The sequence below is a fragment of the Canis aureus genome, chromosome 33, assembly GCF_053574225.1.
Source record: "Canis aureus isolate CA01 chromosome 33, VMU_Caureus_v.1.0, whole genome shotgun sequence".
Classification (NCBI taxonomy): Eukaryota; Metazoa; Chordata; class Mammalia; order Carnivora; family Canidae; genus Canis; species Canis aureus.
Genome location: NC_135643.1, coordinates 11,614,856 through 11,634,323, shown reverse-complemented (window position 1 = coordinate 11,634,323; position 19,468 = coordinate 11,614,856). Strand labels below are relative to the sequence as shown.

Sequence of the window (19,468 nt, the reverse complement as noted above, 5' to 3'; positions counted from 1 at the left end):
CTTTAAACGTGTTACCCACATAAATTTGTCATGTTGTCAATTTAGTAGGGGGAAGTTCACAAATTCTAAAAACAACAAGATTTCCACAGGACTCACTACGGTTTACTCTGTGCCCACAGGAATGATTTAATACAAACTTAGAGTGTTATAGGAATAGATTTTGCTGGAGCCTAGCCATGTCCAGATGAACCAGATGACCTACCACAGGACTCTTCCGGTTCTAGCTCCAAAGTGCCACACGATGGCAGCGTTTCTGAAAGGGATTTCAGACCACAAATCTGGTTTTGTTTTCTCCTTCCGGCAGGATAGGACATTTCGCATATTTAATGACAGAACTGTAAAACAGCTGTGGGGCCTTCCATTTCTCGGAAAGCCAGGTGAGAAAATAGCTCCCAATAATGCTACATAGAACATTCCTGTTCTGCTCTGTCATTGCTTTCAGCAGTCCCAGGTAGACATGCTGTCTCCTTCCCCACTTCCCACACTTGCTCAAAAGGTTACTGATTCCGAGATCTCACTCAGAGAAAAGACTTGTGAATTCACAGGTAAAGAATGTGTCTGGGATGCTTCAGAGATGAAAAGATAGTGATTTGTTAGGGAGGCAGTTCTGCAAAGGATGAAATGGATAGTATGTCATTCTGACTTTTGAAGAGATTCATTCTTCTTGCCTTTTTTTTTGTTTTTTTAAGATTTTATTTATTTATTCATGAGAGACACAGAGGGAGAGAGAGAGGCAGAGACACAGGCAGAGGGAGAAGCAGGCTCCATGCAGGGAGCCCAACGCAGGACTCGATTCCGGGACTCCAGGGTCATGCCCTGGGCTGAAGGCAGGTGTTCAACCACTGAGGCACCCAGGGATCCCCTTTTTTCTTCTTGCTTTTTGTTATCAGATATGCTGCTTATTTTTCCTGAATAAGATTTTTTAACTGTCAGAATTAATGTGTTAAATGATTTAGGTCAGTCTTGATCTTGTTTAGGCTAATGCTTGGTTTTTAGAATCAAAATGCCAAATTGACCAAATTCTTTGCAAATCTCGTATGTGGAAAGAAAAAAGTTTAATTGTTAAACTGGAATGTGAAGAGTGATTTATGATTATAAAATATAGACACTGGGGCAGCCCAGGTGGCTCAGCAGTTTAGTGCCCCCTTCAGCCCAGGGCGTGATCCTGGAGACCTCGGATTGAGTCCCATGTCGGGCTCCCTGCATGGAGCCTGCTTCTCCCTCTGTGTCTCTGCCCCTCTCCCTCTCTGTGTCTCTCGTGAATAAATATATACAATCTTTAAAATATATATATAGACACTGTAAGAGGACATATGGGAACATATAAAGAACATTGTATTTTTTTCTTAAACGACATGAAAATGCTCATATAATGGAAAAATTTAAGTGTCCAAATGTCACTGTTTTGTGGAGTTTTTTTAATACTGACTTCCAGTTTATTTGGATATTTCTAACTATCTTCTTAGTAAGATATAATCAACTATTTAAATTTTTTCAGCTCTGCAAATAATTATTTTTCTCTCTGAATCAACGTTCAAATAAAAATCTGATATCTTTGTAGCATCACTAATCTGCCATAGTGAAGTTAGGAACTGTAGCTAAACAGAAGCCTACTACAATACTCATTTAGCCTAAGGAAGAGGGGCATTACTTATTAAAGGAAAGGAGACAAGGGTGGGAAATAAGAGGGTACTATTTTTAAGGACAGACATGAAATTGGGACATTTCAGAAATTGTGAAAACAAACACCATAAAACTTTTATCCTATTGCTCAATAACTTAAATAATGAAATTCAGCTCCTGAAAAAATGATCTTACTATTGGCAAACATTAGTTTCACTTAAGACAACAGAAAAAAATTCATTTTAGACACATAGAATTGTTATAGAGTAAGTAAATATTCAATAAATTGTTAGTGATTAACCACTCAACTCTCCATCCTTAAGAAATTCTGAGCACATAGTTTGTGCTTATCAGTTCAGTGTACTAGGCTCGAATTCATAGTGTATCATATATTGATACCTAATATCTGCTGGTACTCAAGAATTGCATAGTGTTTTTCTATTAAAGTATTATTACCAACTCTGAGGGCATTCCAATACTCTTTAAGTGATAGATTCTTTAAAGTGGACTTAAATTATTAATTTTTTTTTCTGAAGAGGACACCATTCTTACCTTCATGGAGCCTCAGGGAGACTTTTATTCATGAAAATCAACTAAGAAATTTGGAACTGTGTAGCCAAGGAGAATAAGAGGGTCCAGTTATGTATTAAATTCAGTGGGACTATGGACAGGGAAAAGCATATGGCAGAGACCCTGTGTCTACACTGGAGTAGGGTGGGTATTTGGAGATTGGGCTCAAACAGGAAGTCTCTCTTTCCGTTCAACATAGTGGAAATCACAGCAGCATAGAAGCCTGTACCTGCAGCAACATGGTGAACAATACAGAAGCTTGTCATCAGACAAGACCCGAAGGCAGCAGGGGTGGGGTGGGGGGTGAGGCATCTGTACAAAGCTGCAGAAATGTACAAAGTCTAGAAGCGCAGGCCTGTGTTAGTACAGAAAAGGCATTGTGTCAGAATAAACAACCAGTTATCAGCATTCTGCAGAATGTATTCAAGGGGAGAAAAGCATTCTTCAAAACTGGTTTATGAGAATTCTTATTTAAAATCTGATGTTTGAGTAATTTTTGGTAGAAAATCCATTATAGGGTGAATATGAAAAAATGACCATTTTATTTTTTTATTTTTATTTTTTTAATTTTTATTTATTTATGATAGTCACAGAGAGAGAGAGAGAGAGAGGCAGAGGGAGAAGCAGGCTCCATGCACCGGGAGCCTGACGTGGGATTCGATCCTGGGTCTCCAGGATCGCGCCCTGGGCCAAAGGCAGGCGCCAAACCGCTGCGCCACCCAGGGATCCCATCACCATTTTAATATAGTACAGAAGATGAAAATCTGAAGAAAGATGACAAAAACTGGACAACAGAAGAAGCAACTGAATCAGTTACTTTTCTAGCCACACTTGGCTAAGATGTTCTTGCTTTATTCTTCTTGCCAGTTCCTATTAAGGAAGAACTACCTTAATGTCTTTATTTCATGACATAACATTTATGTTTTTAAAAATATAATTTAAAATAATTAGTAATTATTTTACTTTAATAATTTAATGTTTGAATTTTTTAATAAAATGAAAGTCCATGATATGCTCATCTCTTCGTGTATGTGTGAACAAATATTAATGCAGTGAATGAAAAAAATGAACTCTATTGCAAAATGTATAGAATTCTTATGTAAGTTGAGTCATTCCTGATTATTTTCTGATGCTTTTTAAAGTACCAAATTGAATATCTCCTCTAGGTCCTAGTAGAAGTCACTATCAGGCAGAATGGATTAGAATATTAGGCAAGATTCCTGTGTTCAAAGAGGGCTGGCCAGCTGAATGCTATTTTTTACAGAATGTGAGGTCCTCTGAGGTCTGGCATTCTCCTGTCTCTACGGCCATATCTTTCACTGACTCCCTGTTTTATACTGTTCATGCAACAGCACACAGAGCCAACTGGAGCTCCCCAGAGTGCCTAGAATATCCCTCCAGTCCCATCCACACCTGCCTGTGAAACATTTTCATGTGAAATATTTTCTTTCCAGACTTAATTCACATTAAGCATCAAGACATCCCCTATAAAGCTTTTTTTTTTTTTACCTAAACAGAAGTAGCCACTTCCTCTTTTGTATCCCTAATGCACCCTGCCCATAATCTAGCACACCTATGATACTTTATAGCTGTTACATGCTTGTCTCCTTACACTAACAAGTCAATTCTTCCAGGAGGGACTTGGTCTTAATCATGGATCCACCATTTCCTGTTAGCAGCTTAGTAAATGTTTGAGGAACAACTGAGTTAGGGGCATACCTTTAATAGTACTTAATCCCATGGAAGCTGCATATCACATTCGCGTTTAGCATCCGCTCCAGGGAGCAAGAACAACTAACTGCTGGGTTCTCAGAGTAATTTGAACAGTATCTGCAGTTTGGCTTTGCACAGTTTCAGTTACCCACCAACAACTGCATCTGAAAGCAGATAATCCTCTTTTTGATGAGTAGTCAGAAGGTCAATAGTAGCCTAACTTTATGTTATAATGCTACGTCATTCCCCTCACTTCATCACACAGGCATTTTATCATCTCACATCATCACAAGAAGGGTGAGTACAGTACAAGATACTTGGAGAGACCAATTCACGTAGCTCTCATATCAGTATTTGTTATAATTGTTCTATTTTATTGTTATTGTCATTACTTTCCTATAGTGCCTAATTTCTAAATTAAACCATGTCATAGGTCTGTAAATATAAGAATAAAATAGCATGTCTGTAGGGTTCAGTACTATCTGCAGTTTGAGGCATCCACTGGGGGTCTTGGAATGTATTCCTTCAGATAAAGGAAGGACTGTATACACATTTTAAAAATGCCATTGCAGAATCTGAAGAGCCAGGATCTTTCCCCCTTATCTATAGGGTTCTGGCAAGCCCTTTGGCTTGTCTGGGTCTCATGTTTCTTAATAGAGTTAATCTGGATTATTTTTAAGGGCAACTTTGGCTCTAAAATTCTGTGATTTTAAAATCCATGAGGAGTAAAATTCTGACATTGCAACAGGAAGGGCAAACGAGTTGTAGAAATAGAATTGGCTTTGAGATTGTAAGAGAAGTTCAGATTAAAAGCCAGAAAGAGAAGATTTTGACACAAAGATTCTCTAATAGACTGGCAGTCAGGTGAGAATTGAAGAGTCTTTGAGACTCTTTAATGTAGTAATGATAGTTTAATGTAAACTATCATGTGTTTTTTTGCTATATTTTAAATCATAGATAAATAATTATTATATTAGTGAAAATATAACTTTTTTAAAGAGGCCAACCACTTTCAACATATAACTCTAATGAGTCAATCTTTAGGGTTCTAAGAGTTTTTTATCCTTACCTCCCCGAATAGGAGTTTTCTAGGGGTGTTTTCTTAACGTGGGTCACATGAATTTCTTTTAGATTCTGTTATACCAAGAGTGGGAGATTGAAGAGAAAGTGACTGAAGAGGTTGGCTTGTTTCTTTCCCAGAAAATGTTGCCTGTGGTTTTAGGGGGCAATTTTGTTGCCAAAAAGATGGAGAATATCAAACTTCTCCATAATCTGGAGATGTTTTTAGATTTTTCTTTCCCACACTCACATCCTCTTCATTTCCAAGCATCTGTAGATGTGACTGGTGTAGACAACCTATTAATTTCACTTTGTATGAGATGAAATAATTCAAGAGTTATCGAAAATCAAAGTTTGTCCTCTTTTTACCCATTCATGTGTAACAAATTTCTACTGCTTGATTTTTCCCTAAGAAACAAGTCCTCATAATCATTATATCCTCAGTATTTACCTTTTCTATGGTAAGAAAGAGTGAGCCCAGAACTTCTGCCTTTGCTGTTAAGAGATATTCATAATAATAATAATAATAACGGTAATAATGTTTTCATGGAAAACATATAAATTCTAGATTTTATTTTTTTTAAATTTTTATTTATTTATGATAGTCACAGAGAGAGAGAGAGAGGCAGAGACACAGGCAGAGGGAGAAGCAGGCTCCATGCACCGGGAGCCCGACGTGGGACTCGATCCCAGGTCTCCAGGATCAGCCCTGGGCCAAAGGCAGGCGCTAAACCGCTGCACCACCCAGGGATCCCTAAATTCTAGATTTTAAAATATATATTATGTCTAATATTCCTAACAAGTATATGAATGCAGTATTAGGATCTCAATTTTTCAGGTAATTCAATGGAAGCCATTTACTGTGCAGTCACTTCTATATACATGATTTCATTCACTCCTTGCAAAAGCCTTTGAGTGTATATTTACATGGTCAGTAGAGGCCCAGAGAAGGGAGTGACTAGCTCCACCGGCCTAGGTTGGAAAATTTTTTTTCTTTTTTCTTTTTTAAGATTTTATTTATTTATTCATGAGAGACACAGAGAGACAGAGAGGCAGAGACACAGGCAGAGGCAGAAGCAGGCTCCATGCAGGAAGCCTGATATGGGACTCGATCCTGGAACTCCCAGGATCACGCCCTGGGCCACAGCAGACGCTCAACTGCTGAGCCACCCGGCATCCCTGGTTGGAAAAAGTTTCTAAAGGATGCTAGGACACAGTACAGAGGAGGAACTGATTTTTAGAGATTAACTTCTAAGATGTGAATCAAAAGAATAAGCATCTAACTTCAACCAAACTTGGTTGAAAACAGACAAGCATACAATAAAAGCTATAAGTTACAATGATATTGGTGAGAAATTTTGCTGAGAGTGAATAGTTTTGTTTCTCATAGGCTCAAATCTAATAAAATGCAGAGCTTTATATATCCACATGCCACCCAGCTAATGTCATGCTATGATTTTGAGCCACACAGTCAGAGAGTGTTAATACTTCTCTGCTAATCTCATGCTGCTAAGAATCACCAATTCAAAATACACGGATTAGTGATTGTGGGTTAATATAATTAGCTTCATGCTTAAGACATACAATGACGTAAGATTAGTTGTCTTGATTAGCTAAACTTTGAGTGAATTGCTTGTCATATTGTAACAGTCACCATATACGTAGACAAAGGAACAATTCAAAGGCACAATTTCATAGCCTTATGTCTTGCTGCATTTGGATTCATTATAGCACCTACCCAAATAATTGTGATGGGCATTGCTCGCTGCCCACCAAAAATTCATCTTCTAGAGTAGTTCCTAGGAAGTGGCTGCCCAACTGAGACTTTACTTTCCAGCTTCCACTGCATCTGGGCATGGCCATATGACCAGTTCTTGTCAACAGAATATAAACAAATGATGTGTTTTACTTCCAGGCTATAGTGCCTAGGAGGTTCGTTGTACCTCCTCCGTAGTCTTCCTTCTCACCTGTTGGCTGAATGAAGAGGACCGTGGAACATTTTTGGAGGACAAAGACCCACAGAGGAGATAGCTTGAGCTGTCTGCTGTCTAGGAGCCCTGGTATTGAATATTATTTGAACCAGAGATGTCCTCTATGGCTTCAAGTTCCTGATAGCTCTTACAGTTATAGGAGGTGTTACCTTAATTAATGCAACCCCTTACATTACACTACATGTTCAATCTGTAATTTTTGAATGTTATCAATTAGGCTCCAGATTCTAAACTCAGGAGATTGGATTTACATCATGGTGCCATAACTTTATATATATAATTTCTGTATTATAGCTTCTACCTATATAGAGAATTTTGTATTCATTTTTGCTTCCCCATTCCTGAAACCCTAAATTAGTCCATGTGGAATTACTAATATGTTAAAATTGGAGTTGATTGTTTTATACAATATGTGACTCATTTAGCTCCCAAAGGAGATGGTGTATCAGCTCATTTAATTCTGAAATGAGATATTTTAAGTAATTAGGAAAGTAGTTTTCTCTTGGTCCTGTTTTTGTTTTTCCTTACTTTTACCAGAAGAGAATTGGCTTTGGTTTTTGTGGACAGTGTCTAATGCTGGAAATCAGGGAGGCTGACTTTGTCTCAGCTATACATCAAACTCCACTAAATATTGTTAAATTAGCTTGCTTCTGAGAAGAGAGAGGCTAAGCTATCTCCCAATAAGTCATAAACTCATCTTACAACTTCTCATTATTCACACAGCATCATTTACTTTATCTCTTAATTAGGCCACTTGTTATTTGGAGCATCTTTTGCTTTTCACCAGGGGCCAGATGGGGCAAGGTAGAGATGAAGTTAAAATCGACCTACCTAGTTAATATTTGAAAACTTAGAGTCAGGTACTTCTTTTTTCTGAAAGGAATGTATTTATAGATTAATTTTAGTCTTAGGTGACTTTTGCTAGATCAAATATTGAGGATGATAAATTCTAAGGCACTTGAAGAATTTTAAAGCACTCTACCATAGTTTCTAATATGGAGATAACTATAATTAGAGGGAAGGTGGATTATATTACAAACTGTTTATGGTAGGGAGCTGAGTTTTGACCCTGTCCCGTATATTTCACTGGTATTCCCCAACTGTGGTGGTCTTTTGGTCTCCCATAGCTTGGCTGGAGGGTTAGCCAGAGTTCTTAGTGAAGTAAAGAGGTCACGTAGGACATATCAGCAAAGCTGGTACACCCACTCGTCTGGGTTGGGGAGGAAGTGGAGGCTGGGGTCAGGCAAGGGGCCTTTTTCTGCTTTTAGACAGTGGCAAGGCATCTCAGACTAGGGTTTCACTTTATTTTTGTTTATGTGGAGTTGGTTCAGACACAAGTAAAATTGCGGTGTCTTAACCTCTAGTAAGTTTTCAAACATACGTCTTGCTTCATCAAGGTTGGTCTCTTAAGAATGCAGCTGGTATCTCAGAGTTGGTGGTATTCTAAATTTAGGATAAAACTGACACACTTTCACTTAAATCTCACAGTCTGACTTTTGGGGCTGTCAGTTAATGAACAATATTTTCTTTTAAAGAAGAAGGATAAAACCCTATATACAGGAAGTTAATTTTCCTAAAACACATTTTAGTTTTATGGTAATTGTATAAAATTGGGCAACTGATTTATTTCTTGTGGTTCTATCTTCTATCCCAAGTTTTATCCATGTGGGCCAGAAGAGAAGAACCAGGAAATAAAATCAGTTAAACTTTTGTCCCATCGTGCCAGGTATGTGTGAACACATGGCTAGCTGTGTGTAGATCCTTTTTCTCACACAAAGGATTTGACTTTTTTTTTTAAATAAAAATCCGTGAAACATAAAGTAAAGGCTTATAATAAGTAGTTAAGAGATTTGGGGAAGAATGCTAAGAAATCAATACAATTTATAAGTGTTGAGATAAATTTTGTATAAAATATAAAATGCCCAGTTCTATACATTGGCTTATAAATATTAATTTAGTTGCTTTGAAACAACATAATTTGGTATCAGATGCTTAAAAACACTGATTTCAGTCAATATGGTTAAAATATAGATTGTATGTATCTGTTGGGCTATTAAGGATGACATTTCCCATTTTGGTACTGTTGTTCTAGTTCTAGAATCTCCCAAGAAACTGGAGGAGAGATGCTAAGAGGATAGGCATGGAGAAAAAAGGGGTGTTCTTGCCTGGGTTTTATTTTAGCTCTATGGCAACTCAGGTTCTAGATGGGCTAAGACTGGAGGTCAGAGCAGAAATTTTGGTTCAGATAAAAACCAATGTCTTCAATAGTAGTCAAATCAGTGTATTCAGATAACAGCACTGGAATTGGCATTATGAGCTAGGGGATTTCTTCTTGGCATCTGGGTCTTTTAATCTGATGCCAAACTGCTGTCTTGATTATCCTTTGTTTTCATTTCCTAGATAAGGGGTCAGTAAGCCCTTGGACCAAAACCACCCAAATCTTATTTTTGTAAGTAAAGTCTTATTGGAACATGGCCTTGCCCATTTATTTATATAGGGCTGCAACACTAAAGTTGAATTGTTGGGTCAGAAACCATATAGCCTGCAAAGCCTAGAATATTTACTATTTGGCCCATTTACAGAAAAGGGCCCACACCTGTTCCAGATGAAAGATCTTTCATATTTTAGTCTATTCTTTAACTCAAGCCTATGAGTCAGACTCTCACCCTAGTTCCCACCCTATCATTTCTGGCTACATCAAGTCATTTTTGTGGTGTGATGAACAGTGTTCCATGAATGGTATCAGATGAACGGACCTGGCTTTGAACCACACAATACAATGCTTTCTGTTTTGTTTTCATTCATCCTGATAATGCTTTATTTTATGGTCAGCATAGGACACTGAATCAATGATTTTAAGGATAAGTGGTTAATGACTCAGTGATCTCTTTCTGGTTATAAGCAATAACTCAGGTGCAGTTTTGTAAATGTCCTCGGAATTTCTGCCAGATATAAATATCCTTTTTTACATGGGTTCATCTGACATTTATCTGTCACTTTTTCTGCTGTTGCCATTTGGTCCCATGTGAGAAAATTCTGTAATTATTCCTATTGTTCTTACTTTCCTCAAAGGTTTTAGTTTCATTTGTAAATCTGGGAATTTTAGTATGAATAATGACATTAATACTTTTATTTATTATCCTTTAAGCATTTAAAGTGCTCTAAGATTGATGATCTTAATTGATGCCTGTAACAGTGTTTGCCTCCGGGAAAGAGATCTTATTGGCTGGAGATAAGGACGGGAAGTAGACTTAAATTTAATGGCTTTTAAATTTTGCATCATCTATGCATTCATTATCCATTACTGTATAGCAGAATTATCAAAAACTTAGCAGCCTAAAACAACACACATTTATTGACTTGAAGTTTCTGTGAGTCAGGGATCCAGGCATGGTTAGCTGGGTCCTCTGCATCAGAGTCTTCATACATCTGTAAGCCAAGGCTGGAGTCTCCTATAAAGGCTTGATTGGGGAAGAATCTGCTTCCAACCTACATGGTTGTTGGCAGGATTCAGTTCCTTGAGGACTGTTGGGCTGAGAGCCTCAGTTCCTATTTGTTTGTTGGCTGGGGGCCTCCCCAGTTCTTCTCCAACATGGCAGCTAGCTTCATCAAAGTCAGGAAGCTTAAAAGGCAATAAAAATCTGCTAGCAAAATGGAAGTCATATTTTATGCACCCTAATGATGAAAGTGACATTACATCGCTTTATCCTATTCTGTTTGTTAGAACAAGTCTTTAGGCCATCCCACAGTTAAAGGGAAGGTATTACACAGGGCATGAATTTCAGGAGTTGGGGATCATAGAAGTTACATTTTAGAGTCTGCTGGTCACAACATGTGGTATTGCATATTTAGTAAAATTAAAAAAATAAAAGTATTTGTAGACATCCAAGACTAAATGAAAATGAAAACCTCAGTGTAATAGGTGAATAGTGATTCATTTTTTAAAATAAAAAATAGTGTGTGCATATATACATATATATATGTGTATATGAATGCATACAAAATGATAGGAATGATACAAATCAAATGGTGTCTTTATCCATTCAGACTGGTGTGATAGCATACCATAGACTGGATGAATGATTTATGAGTAATAAATATTTATTTAAAGTTTTATTTAAACTCCATTAACATACAGTGAAATATTAGTTTCAGGTATATAATTTAGTGATTCAACACTTATATACAATACCCGGTGCTCATCACAGCAGGCACACTCCCTGAATAGCAAATATTTATTTTTCACAGTGATGGATGCTGGGAAATCCAAGATCAAGGCATTGGCAAATTTGATATCTGGTAAGAGCCCACTTCCTATTTCACAGCCATTTTCTTGCTATGTCCTCACATGGTGACAGGGGTGAGGGAGCTCTCTGGGGTGTCTTTAATAAAGAGACCCACTCATGAGGGCCCTTATGACTTTAAGCACTTTCCCAAAGGCTGTAAATCCTAATGTCATAAGTTTGAGGATTAGGTTTCAACACATGAATTTCGAAGGATACAAACATTCAAACTATAGCAGTTAGCAATGATTATTTCTATGGAGAAATGAGAAGAAATGGATATAAAGGAACTTTTATAGCTTAATCTAGCTCTGTTTTTTTCTCAACATGATAGGAAAGTAATTAGAATCATTTTATAAAGTTGTAGTGGCTTTCCACTACAGGAGTGGAAAACTGGCTTTTCAATGCTATATGGTAACTTAATTGCAGGATCAGGATTCAAAATAGTTCTGAACATCAAAGATTTTTTAAAAATTTATTTATTGAATGGTTTGTTTATTTCAAAACCAATTATTTTTTCTCAGAAAAATTGTTTAAAAATTTAAAAACTACTGTAAGAATTATGGGTATTAATTTCTTTGGTGATGCCTGGCTAACTTCATTGAGTGGCTATCTCTACTAAATATTTCTGGTAATTCAGCCACTTTTAAATCATGATAAAAGAAATTTATATTTAATCCTTTGGTGGGGGTGCCAGATTTAGCAAATGAAAATATAAGATGCCCAATTTAATTTGAATTTCAAATACACAATGTTTAAGTATGTCTCAAATATGCACATACTTTATACCTACAATATTTGGACATACACTACAAAATTTCTGTTTATCTGAAACTCACATTTAACTAGATGTCCTGTAGTCTATCTAAAACTCTTTCATATGGTTAATGAAAAAAGCAGTGTAGGTTCTTGAGCAGAAGGATTACAAAGGAAAATAGAATTTTAAAAGGATCACTTCCTGCTTCATTAGTGTCTACCAGACCCCAAGACCATTATTCTTCTCTTTATGACCCAGGGACTAATCCATTCAACAAACATTTATGCACCCCTGCTATGTATGAGGCATTGCACCTGCTACTGGAGACACATAATCAAACAAGTTTCCATTCTTGCCTTCAAGAAACTCAAAGCCTTTCTTCGCTGGTTCTTATTACAGGATTTTTTGGGGAAGGATTACTAAAGGTAAGAATATACCAAATCTGATAAAAAACAGATCAGTATGTTGTGAATGTCTCTTAACTCTCAAAATTTTGTATATTTTGGACAGTGTTAACATCCTTACAGCTTTTAAAATTATAAGCTATAATGGATGCTTATGAGAAGAATATTTTTGAAAATTGAGAAACTAAAAAAATAGTTTTGAAGGGTTTTGTTTGCTTTGAGTCCTCATCATTGTTTCTATTCTTCTGAGATAGTCACTGAAAAATCTCTGTAGAAGTATAAAGAAGTAATATGATTTTGCAGAATGTGATTTACCAATATAAGATTGCTAAATTTCACTTTATGACTATATTCCAGGAAAATAGAAAAACAAAATTCAATAAGGAAATAATCTGCAACTAAATTTTAATAAATGTCCCAGAGATAGAGCTTTGTGTCAAGTCCTTTGTACCTTGATTTAGTAGATTTTTTTCTGTTTAAAACACAATATTCCTTGAAGTTTATCCCGGTGATGTAACATAGTTGGATGACTGATCAATTAGTGACTGCATGAGTTCTAAATTTCCGTATTTTTAGATTGAGTAACAGCCCTCTGGTGGGGAAAGGATGACTGTGTAGCCACAGAAAAGTGGAAGAAAATTGTAGTGTGCCATCCAAGACCTGATTGCTGTCAGAGCCAGTCCTCACATTCTCCATGCTTGGCTGTTGATCAGAGGGAATGACACTGAAGGCTGCATTGCCATGCCCTCGGAGCCTTCTCACCTTTAGTCAATGGATGGCTGTGACAGGAGAGAGGCAGGCAGGGAGAAGAGGGAAACCGGGGTTTCCCCCCACCCCTTTCTGTGTCCAGCAGCATCTGTGACAGTACCTGTACCTTCCTTGGGGCCCCTGAATTCACCTGGTGCCCCCAGGCCCTGTGCTCTGCCATTCTCTTTCCTTCCTCTGATTTAAGGAGGACAGTGGCTACCTGATGCTGTCACCTCATGGAGCCTATTTGTTTCTCAAGCCCTCCATCTTCCGTGGTACTGATTCCCTGAGCTAAATTCTTTGTTATATGTACTTGAAGTGGTTGGTCTCTAGTTTTCCAGTTAGATTTTGGGAACATGGGAGTGTTTAGGAGACTATTCAGATATCAAGGATCCGTATTTCTCACTCCTGGACATCATCTTCAGGGAGTTTCAAATAAACAAGTGAACAGCTGTTCCTTTACCACTAGTGCTTTCTGTGTTTCAAGGATCAGAGACTGCTCAGGGTCTTCCGGGGCAGAGGATTCCTGAGAATTTTTAGGTAGTAGAGCATGAATCTGTGGTTTGCCTCAAGCCAAGTTTTTCTTTATTTTGTGAACATATATAATTTCTTTTTTTTAATAGTGAGGAGTTGGTATCATTTCTAGATCAATAATTCTTAAAGTGAATATGTAAGGGAAAAGGAGAATAAAGGAAGGCCGAATTAAATGGGGGAAAAGAGGAAATTTTGAGGTAAGGGAAAACAGGAAGATGATATGGAATCAGATAACATAACTATTTTCTTTGAAAAGGGCAATAATTTTGATTAAAAAGAGTCTAAAAAAATCTGTTTTCTCAGAAATGTTTCTCTGAACGCTGAAGTTCATTAACACATTGCAGATGCTTGTGTGAAATAATAAACCATATGATCATATCATAAATGAATGTTTATGATACACATTGTGAATAGTGGTAATCACAGCCTCTTAGTGAACTTTGTTTGGCAGCAAAGGAAAGGACAATATTTCATAGTAAAAGCAGCGTGCTTGACAAATGGACAGCAGTAGCACAAACCTGCTGGAGGGGTGGAGGCGATCACATGTCCTTGGTTTATTATATAGATGTAAAATGCCTTACTCCAGAATACTTACTCATAATCTGGTGAACTAAGGGCCTTGTTAGCTGATTGCTAAAAAAGGTCAAACTGTGAAGTAGGATTTGTGTAAATCATAAATCTCACTGTTTTCTGGAATCAAATACAAAGTAGACAAGTCCTTTCTTAAATGTTCCAAGGCATTACTGCTATGCAGCGTAGTATCATCTTTCAGACCAAGGGCTCTGCAGTCAGGCTGCCTCAGTGCAAATGCTGCTTTGCTCATTTCCTAACTGAGGCATCTTGAGCTAGTTAATTAACCTCTCTGGGCCTCTTTTGTAAAATACGGACAGAAAGAGCACCTCCTACATAGTGTTGTGAGGACTCAACATATTCGTAAAACTTAAACTTAAATCAGTATCTGGAACTTAGTAAGGCCTCAATAAAGGTTAAATATTGTTATTGCCAGAGATGATACCTGTGATTTTAGAGCTTGTATTAGATTCAAAGTATGGGCAACACATTTTAGATAAATGCATAAAGTCATATACCATATTAAGCGTAAGCAATCCTGTTGGTTCGTAACTCGTTCCACCTTACAGGAAGACAAAAAAATCCCCACGGTGACAGCAGGGAGATGTGGCAAACAGGAAGCAACAGTAAAACATTTAACAGTGAGATTCATTTCTTCAGGCACATTCTACACATACATGTTGAAGAGACATGTGACCATATGATACGGTAGCAATAAAGCAGAATAGTTGAGATTGGGAAATCTGCAGCAGAATAAAGTCACTGCATTTAGATAGACAATATATCAAGAAATAGTAGGTGTGAAACTGCTATCATTCAGCTTATGTACCCTTTGTTTCCTGACGGTTTTTAGCTTCCTGAAGTCAAATGACATTTTTTGACAGATGCAAATTTATGAGCTGCTTAGGGAAATAAGCACATATCTTAAGGGGCAGCATCACCTTTTCCATAAATGTAAAAAAAAACTTTAAAACATAGTTTAGGTAGAAAACAACTGATAGAAACTTTCTTTCTCTCCCACTCTCTCCTAATTCCCTTTCTCTCTCTCTTTCTTTTTTTTTCTCTCTCTCTTCCTTCTGACAGATAGTGGTTCCCATCTTCATATTAACAAATATCAACCCAGCAATGAAGATTGCCAGCTACATTTTTGAGTGAACATCCATTTTGTCACTATCACTGTTGGGTCACCAGTTTTGTAGCAGACTCTGACCAAGTCCTGCTATAATGACTTTGATGGTTGATAGGGTCCGTGAAGGATTTTCAGTACGAGAACTCTGGAAACAAAAGATTGAAATAGCACTATTTATAAGTGCAACTGGGTTTAGGAAAGTGTAAATAAATCATGCATATACTTTTAGGGAACTTAGGATAATACTCTTATCCTCCAGAACAAAGTTAACCCTTGTTGGCTCAAATAAGTTGGTGTTCTATCTCACCCAATTTATTTGGCAGGAACAAGTTTACGTGATAGTGTGGGGATGGCCGTACAATTCTTGTAGGAAATGATAGGAGTATATCAGTGTGATTTTGAGTTCATAAACATTGAGCACAGTGAATCCATTGACCAACCTGTGGTAGTTTATGCCAAGTATATGCTGTGTTTTTGACACCAATCCCTCCTCTTTAGAATTTTGAAACATCTATGGTTTTTGAATAGTTTAATGCCCTCACCAACTCAAGTGTGCCATGGTAGCACAGAACATGTATTAAAGATGACCTTAGAGCAACATTTACAGAACTAGAAATAAGAGCACATGGTTGTGAGTAAGAGAATGGTCACTGTGTGCCTAGTCCTGAAGGAAGATGAGTGGGAAGCTCCAAAGCCCAGTTTACTGCCTTTCTCCTGGTTTTATTTGTATATTCTGTGGAATTGCTACCACATCACTGCCTCTGAACTCCCTCTTACTCTGAGACTCTCTACCATTTTGCAGACACTCAGAAGGATGAAGGGCCTAGAGCAGCTGAGGCAAATATGATTCATTACAACTTCTTAGTCACTAGTTTATGAGGGCACCTGGCTGGCTCAGTCAGTGGAGCATGTGCCTCTTGATTTCAGGGTTGTAAGTTTGAGCCCCACATTGGGTGTAGAGATTACTTTAAAATCTTTAGGGGGCACCTGGGTGGCTCAGTTCATTAAGCATCTGCCTTTGGCTCAGGTCATGATCCTGGGGTCCTGAGATGGAGCCCCACATTGGGATCCCTGCTTGAGTGAGGGGAAAAGTGCTGCTTCTCCTTCTCCCTCCGTTGCTCCCCTTGCTTGTGCTCTCTCTCTCAAATAAATAAATAAAATCTTTAAAAAAATAATTGGCTTATTAGCAGAGGCGAGGCAAAATGAACATAGTAAAAGCAATGAAGTTTGACAAATGGGCAGCAACAGCGTAAAGCTTATAGAGGATAGGAAGATGGCCTCAATGGGACAACTATTCCTTTTTTTCCTGAAAGTTCCAGTTGCATGACCCACCTATACAAGAAGGAATGCTGTCTCTTCTACTATAATGGGAGGGACAGTAACTCTTCTGCAAAAATTTCCTAGGTCATCCCAAGAGAAGTACTGCCTCTTTTCCAAATTACCATAGAACTTTAAATGTGCTGGGGGATCCCTGGGTGACTCAGGGGTTTAGCGCCTGCTTTTGGCCCAGGGTGTGATCCTGGAGTCCCGGGATCGAGTCCCGCGTTGGGGTCCCTGTGGGGAGCCTACTTCTCTCTCTGCCTGTGTCTCTGCCTCTCTCTCTCTCTCTCTCTCTCTCTCTGTGTCTCTCATGAATAAATAAATAAAATCCTAAAAAAAAAGAACTTTAAATGTGCTCCTTTGCATGATAATTAACATCTCATTTCCCTTTCAGTTGGATGAGACTGGAAGGAAAGAAAAAAAAATACAAAAATGAATCTAGATAAACAGATTTGATAATTACAAATAAGTTATTTTGATAGAATGGTCAAAGAAAGGCTCTTTGAGGAGGTGATAGTTAAGCTGAGACCTAAAGAATGAGCAGGAACTGGCTATAAAAGCAAGGGAAAGAATATTCCAGAGAGACAGAACAACATGTACAAAGGCCCCAAGAAAAGAGAGGACCTGTGGTGGGTACTGAGGCAGCTGACTGTAGGCCAGTTTGACTGCAACTCAGTGAATGTTCAGAACAGAAGAGAGCCTTAGAGAAAGCAAATCCATATGCAGAATAAGTGTCAATTTCAATAAAGACAAAACATTGCCCTTCCGTGATGGAAATGGTATCAAATGTAATAAACTTGTCACCACATAGCTAGCTGATCACCTGGGGAATGGTGCCATATGGGAGCTCCGTGTTGGTCTCTGCTGCTGACAGATCAGGCCCTCAGCAGTGGCTAGAGTCACATTAGCCTTGCTGAGCCCATGCATAACGTCCATCCCTGCCACCATGGTCATTTGGTTAATTAGCCCATTGGACAATATCAGGGGTGGTTGGGGAATGAGGATGACTGGTATCCACAGAACAGATCATCCTATCCTCTTAATTATTAGGATTCTTCTCTCTGGCATTGCCTTTTGATAAGCATTCATATGAGACACAAACATCCTCACAGTTTTTCCCATTCAGATAGGTCTATCCACATACCTGTTCCCAAATATTTCTGTCTCCAATTTTCTAATCATGTTCCTTCTAAGTCCCTGCCTATCCAACAAAGCCATTGGCCATTACACTCCCCTCCGTTCCCCTCCAAAAAAAGAAAAAAAAGAGAGCCTGGCTAGTACATCTAATTTCATTGGTCAAAGTGGTTTTTAAAAATCATTTTTTTTTGGTGGAATATATTGCTTGATCAGATACAGTAGATTTACCCTTATAATTTAGCATACTCTATCCTATGCATAAAATGCAATAATTATTTATTACCTAATTGCTGGAGAGCTTGGATCATAAAAGGTAATTGTCAACTAAAGATATTTCTACTTAAACTTTGGTTTTGTTCATAATATGTAACAAAATTTCTGAATGCATTTACATTTAGAAACATGGTTTAAACCCAATATAAGATAATCACTTTTTTTTGAAAAATGCATTTTTTTGTAATTCCATCACCCTGAGGGAAATATGATCTTGCCAAGTATCTTTATTACTATGCCTTCCATATTTCACTCTTGTATCTGAAAATCATGGAAAATCAAAGCTACAGACAAAAATAGTAAGTAATGTACTACCCAAAGTAGTCACAAAATATTTTTTTATTAACTCTGCTAAGGTTTTCAATTATAAAGTGACTATAAAACCTATAAAGGGGTTTGAATTCAAATGGGGAGGCTAAATGTAAATAAATTAACAAATAAATATATAATATAATGTCATGCAATGCTACATATATTAAAGTAATAGATTGTGCTCATAGTGTTGATTACCAAAATACTTGTATTCAAATTTGGCTATTATGAAATCTTTTCTTTTTACCTCTTCAGAAAATCATGGAAAGCATGCTCCTTAGTAAATACAATCAACAGAGTTTGCTTCCTGTTATAAGGAATAATTTGGAAGGTAACTTGAAGAAGGTATCAAGCAGTTATTTTTGGTTTCAGTTTATGCAATTTTTTTCCAGTATGCAAAGTAAGGTTTGTGAAGAAAGCTGTCGTCTCTTTAACTTCCTGTTTGAGTAGTGAAACAGAGGTCTAGGAAAGTTGACTATGACCAAGCGATAATGACAGTTTATTCACTGGAGCACTTTGTTTTTCTCCTGCCCATAAGCATAGCCTTAGGAAGATGAAACCCTCACCACAGCACATGTGTACATTTTGCTGAATTGACCAAAAATTGTGCAATCCAAATCCCAGCCTAAAAGTTGGGAGTTTCACTGGAAAACCTAACTGAAACTGACAAAAGACTATAATTATAAAAAGATTAGTATTTGAGACCCCAAAAGTCAGTTGTTTAGAATAGTAATTACTAGAGACAAAACTCAATAATATTTTAAAAATTCATCCTTCAAAAACTGGTCACCAGATGGAAAATTCTATTGCTGTTATGTAGAAATCCTTCTTTAGATGGCTGGAAAGAAAATTTTAAAATAAGTAGCCCTGTTCCATAGTAGTTGTATGGCAATCTATCAAGACAAAGATGAGTATCAAGACACTAGTCTAATCAGGATTAATTGCCATTAATTTTAGGAGCACAGATGCAACACATATTACCCAAGCTCCTGTTTTCTGTTAATGTTAAATCAACACAATACTGACTATTTACTTTATTGGAACTT

The 19,468-nt window shown here is 37.4% G+C and overlaps 1 long non-coding RNA gene across 1 annotated transcript in view; it reads left to right on the top strand.

Annotated features, from left to right (window-relative positions):
* The first annotated feature begins 298 nt into the window (after positions 1–298).
* The window catches only part of LOC144304317 (uncharacterized), a 59,508-nt gene continuing 40,338 nt past the window's right edge, over positions 299–19,468 (top strand). Inside the window, exons 1-3 of the long non-coding RNA XR_013371223.1 lie at positions 299–377; positions 11,205–11,255; positions 12,255–12,421. This is a non-coding gene — a long non-coding RNA (uncharacterized LOC144304317). The remainder of the gene's footprint in view (positions 378–11,204; positions 11,256–12,254; positions 12,422–19,468) is intronic.